Below are 5,565 nucleotides of genomic sequence, written 5' to 3'. Positions count from 1 at the left end.
TAGAGGGTGATAGAGTCAAAATACTGAGAGATGTACAAATATAAGGAAAAAACTTGCGAAAATTCCCATAAAAAAGGGGATTTTTTTTTGAAATGTTGACTTAAGGCTCCGTTTCGACTCCAATAGATTCATTTACCCACGAGATCTCTTGGGGGAAAATATCGAACGATTTGAAGACGAGGGTAATACATTTCGGAGAAATTAGTGAAATCTCCAATTCACCAAAGGGGTACCCCATTCAGAAATCTTCGATTTCTCTAATATGGATTCGAGCAATGTTTTGATAGTGAATACTAAAGAATATGCGAGGGTCATGGGCACAAAAGTTGTAGGCCTATGTCTTAGGGTTCTATGTATAAAAATTCGTACAAATCCTAGGTGTGTAGAGGGTGATACAGTCAAAATACTGAGAGATGTACGAATATAAGGAAAAAACTTGCGAAAATTGCCATAAAAAAGGGGAATTTTTTTTGAAATGTTGACTTATGGCTCCGTTTCGACTCCAATAGATTCATTTACCCACGAGATCTCTTGGGGAAAAATATCGAACGATTTGAAGACGAGGGTAATACATTTCGGAGAAATTAGTGAAATCTCCAATTCACCAATAGGGTACCCCTTTCAGAAATCTTCGATTTCTCTAATATGGATTCGAGCAATGTTTTGATAGTGAATACTAAAGAATATGCGAGGGCCATGGGCACAAAATTTGTACGCCTATGTCTTAGGGTTCTATGTATAACATTTCGTGCAATTCCGAGTTGTGTATAGGTTGATAAAGTCAAAATACTTAGAGATGTACGAATAAACGGAAAAAACTTGCGAAAATTGCCAAAAAAAAGGGGAATTTTTTTTGAAATGTTGACTTAAGGCTCCGTTTCGACTCAAATAGATTCATTTCCCACGAGATCTCTTGGGGAAAAATATCGAACGATTTGAAGACGAGGGTAATACATTTCGGAGAAATTAGTGAAATCTCCAATTCACCAAAGGGGTACCCCTTTCAGAAATCTTCGATTTCTCTAATATGGATTCGAGCAATGTTTTGATAGTGAATACTAAAGAATATGCGAGGGTCATGGGCACAAAAGTTGTAGGCCTATGTCTTAGGGTTCTATGTATAACATTTCGTGCAAATCCGAGTTGTGTAGAGGGTGATACAGTCAAAATACTGAGAGATGTACGAATATAAGGAAAAAAGTTGCGAAAATTTCCATAAAAAAGGGGAATTTTTTTTGAAATGTTGACTTAAGGCTCCGTTTCGACTCCAATAGATTCATTTACCCACGAGATATCTTGGGGGAAAATATCGAACGATTTGAAGACGAGGGTAATACATTTCGGAGAAATTAGTGAAATCTCCAATTCACCAAAGGGGTACCCCTTTCAGAAATCTTCGATTTCTCTAATATGGATTCGAGCAATGTTTTGATAGTGAATACTAAAGAATATGCGAGGGTCATGGGCACTAAAGTTGTAGGCCTATGTCTTAGGGTTCTATGTATAAAAATTCGTGCAAATATGAGGTGTGTAGAGGGTGATAGAGTCAAAATACTGAGAGATGTACGAATATAAGGAAAAAACTTGCGAAAATTGCCATAAAAAAGGGGAATTTTTTTTGAAATGTTGACTTAAGGCTCCGTTTCGACTCCAATAGATTCATTTACCCACGAGATCTCTTGGGGGAAAATATCGAACGATTTGAAGACGAGGGTAATACATTTCGGAGAAATTAGTGAAATCTCCAATTCACCAAAGGGGTACCCCTTTCAGAAATCTTCGATTTCTCTAATATGGATTCGAGCAATGTTTTGATAGTGAATACTAAATAATATGCGAGGGTCATGGGCACAAAAGTTGTAGACCTATGTCTTAGGGTTCTATGTATAAAAATTCGTGCAAATATGAGGTGTGTAGAGGGTGATAGAGTCAAAATACTGAGAGATGTACGAATATAAGGAAAAAACTTGCGAAAATTGCCATAAAAAAGGGGATTTTTTTTTGAAATGTTGACTTAAGGCTCCGTTTCGACTCCAATAGATTCTTTTACCCACGAGATCTCTTGGGGGAAAATATCGAACGATTTGAAGACGAGGGTAATACATTTCGGAGAAATTAGTGAAATCTCCAATTCACCAAAGGGGTACCCCTTTCAGAAATCTTCGATTTCTCTAATATGGATTCGAGCAATGTTTTGATAGTGAATACTAAAGAATATGCGAGGGTCATGGGCACAAAAGTTGTAGGCCTATGTCTTAGGGTTCTATGTATAACATTTCGTGCAAATCCGAGTTGTGTATAGGTTGATAAAGTCAAAATACTTAGAGATGTACGAATATAAGGAAAAAAGTTGCGAAAATTGCCATAAAAAAGGGGAATTTTTTTTGAAATGTTGACTTAAGGCTCCGTTTCGACTCCAATAGATTCATTTACCCACGAGATCTCTTGGGGGAAAATATCGAACGATTTGAAGACGAGGGTAATACATTTCAGAGAAATTAGTGAAATCTCCAATTCACCAAAGGGGTACCCCTTTCAGAAATCTTCGATTTCTCTAATATGGATTCGAGCAATGTTTTGATAGTGAATACTAAATAATATGCGAGGGTCATGGGCACAAAAGTTGTAGACCTATGTCTTAGGGTTCTATGTATAAAAATTCGTGCAAATATGAGGTGTGTAGAGGGTGATAGAGTCAAAATACTGAGAGATGTACGAATATAAGGAAAAAACTTGCGAAAATTGCCATAAAAAAGGGGATTTTTTTTTGAAATGTTGACTTAAGGCTCCGTTTCGACTCCAATAGATTCTTTTACCCACGAGATCTCTTGGGGGAAAATATCGAACGATTTGAAGACGAGGGTAATACATTTCGGAGAAATTAGTGAAATCTCCAATTCACCAAAGGGGTACCCCTTTCAGAAATCTTCGATTTCTCTAATATGGATTCGAGCAATGTTTTGATAGTGAATACTAAAGAATATGCGAGGGTCATGGGCACAAAAGTTGTAGGCCTATGTCTTAGGGTTCTATGTATAACATTTCGTGCAAATCCGAGTTGTGTATAGGTTGATAAAGTCAAAATACTTAGAGATGTACGAATATAAGGAAAAAAGTTGCGAAAATTGCCATAAAAAAGGGGAATTTTTTTTGAAATGTTGACTTAAGGCTCCGTTTCGACTCCAATAGATTCATTTACCCACGAGATCTCTTGGGGGAAAATATCGAACGATTTGAAGACGAGGGTAATACATTTCAGAGAAATTAGTGAAATCTCCAATTCACCAAAGGGGTACCCCTTTCAGAAATCTTCGATTTCTCTAATATGGATTCGAGCAATGTTTTGATAGTGAATACTAAAGAATATGCGAGGGTAATGGGCACAAAAGTTGTAGACCTATGTCTTAGGGTTCTATGTAGAAAAATTCGTGCAAATATGAGTTGTGTAGAGGGTGATAGAGTCAAAATACTGAGAGATGTACGAATATAAGGAAAAAACTTGCGAAAATTGCCATAAAAAAGGGGATTTTTTTTTGAAATGTTGACTTAAGGCTCCGTTTCGACTCCAATAGATTCATTTACCCACGAGATCTCTTGGGGGAAAATATCGAACGATTTGAAGACGAGGGTAATACATTTCGGAGAAATTAGTGAAATCTCCAATTCACCAAAGGGGTACCCCTTTCAGAAATCTTCGATTTCTCTAATATGGATTCGAGCAATGTTTTGATAGTGAATACTAAAGAATATGCGAGGGTCATGGGCACAAAAGTTGTAGGCCTATGTCTTAGGGTTCTATGTATAAAAATTCGTGCAAATCCTAGGTGTGTAGAGGGTGATACAGTCAAAATACTGAGAGATGTACGAATATAAGGAAAAAACTTGCGAAAATTGCCATAAAAAAGCGGATTTTTTTTTGAAATGTTGACTTAAGGCTCCGTTTCGACTCCAATAGATTCATTTACCGACGAGATCTCTTGGGGGAAAATATCGAACGATTTGAACACGAGGGTAATACATTTCGGAGAAATTAGTGAAATCTCCAATTCACCAAAGGGGTACCCCTTTCAGAAATCTTCGATTTCTCTAATATGGATTCGAGCAATGTTTTGATAGTGAATACTAAAGAATATGCGAGGGTCATGGGCACAAAAGTTGTAGACCTATGTCTTAGGGTTCTATGTATAAATATTCGTGCAAATATGAGGTGTGTAGAGGGTGATACAGTCAAAATACTGAGTGATGTACGAATATAAGGAAAAAAGTTGCGAAAATTGCCATAAAAAAAAGGATTTTTTTTTGAAATGTTGACTTAAGGCTCCGTTTCGACTCCAATAGATTCATTTACCGACGAGATCTCTTGGGGGAAAATATCGAACGATTTGAACACGAGGGTAATACATTTCGGAGAAATTAGTGAAATCTCCAATTCACCAAAGGGGTACCCCTTTCAGAAATCTTCGATTTCTCTAATATGGATTCGAGCAATGTTTTGATAGTGAATACTAAAGAATATGCGAGGGTCATGGGCACAAAAGTTGTAGACCTATGTCTTAGGGTTCTATGTATAAACATTCGTGCAAATATGAGGTGTGTAGAGGGTGATAGAGTCAAAATACTGAGAGATGTACGAATATAAGGAAAAAACTTGCGAAAATTGCCATAAAAAAGGGGATTTTTTTTTGAAATGTTGACTTAAGGCTCCGTTTCGACTCCAATAGATTCTTTTACCCACGAGATCTCTTGGGGGAAAATATCGAACGATTTGAAGACGAGGGTAATACATTTCGGAGAAATTAGTGAAATCTCCAATTCACCAAAGGGGTACCCCTTTCAGAAATCTTCGATTTCTCTAATATGGATTCGAGCAATGTTTTGATAGTGAATACTAAAGAATATGCGAGGGTCATGGGCACAAAAGTTGTAGGCCTATGTCTTAGGGTTCTATGTATAACATTTCGTGCAAATCCGAGTTGTGTATAGGTTGATAAAGTCAAAATACTTAGAGATGTACGAATATAAGGAAAAAAGTTGCGAAAATTGCCATAAAAAAGGGGAATTTTTTTTGAAATGTTGACTTAAGGCTCCGTTTCGACTCCAATAGATTCATTTACCCACGAGATCTCTTGGGGGAAAATATCGAACGATTTGAAGACGAGGGTAATACATTTCAGAGAAATTAGTGAAATCTCCAATTCACCAAAGGGGTACCCCTTTCAGAAATCTTCGATTTCTCTAATATGGATTCGAGCAATGTTTTGATAGTGAATACTAAAGAATATGCGAGGGTCATGGGCACAAAAGTTGTAGACCTATGTCTTAGGGTTCTATGTAGAAAAATTCGTGCAAATATGAGTTGTGTAGAGGGTGATAGAGTCAAAATACTGAGAGATGTACGAATATAAGGAAAAAACTTGCGAAAATTCCCATAAAAAAGGGGATTTTTTTTTGAAATGTTGACTTAAGGCTCCGTTTCGACTCCAATAGATTCATTTACCCACGAGATCTCTTGGGGGAAAATATCGAACGATTTGAAGACGAGGGTAATACATTTCGGAGAAATTA

This window comes from Humulus lupulus, chromosome 1, assembly GCF_963169125.1.
Source record: "Humulus lupulus chromosome 1, drHumLupu1.1, whole genome shotgun sequence".
NCBI classification, from domain to species: Eukaryota; Viridiplantae; Streptophyta; class Magnoliopsida; order Rosales; family Cannabaceae; genus Humulus; species Humulus lupulus.
Note: the sequence above shows the minus strand (reverse complement) of the source record.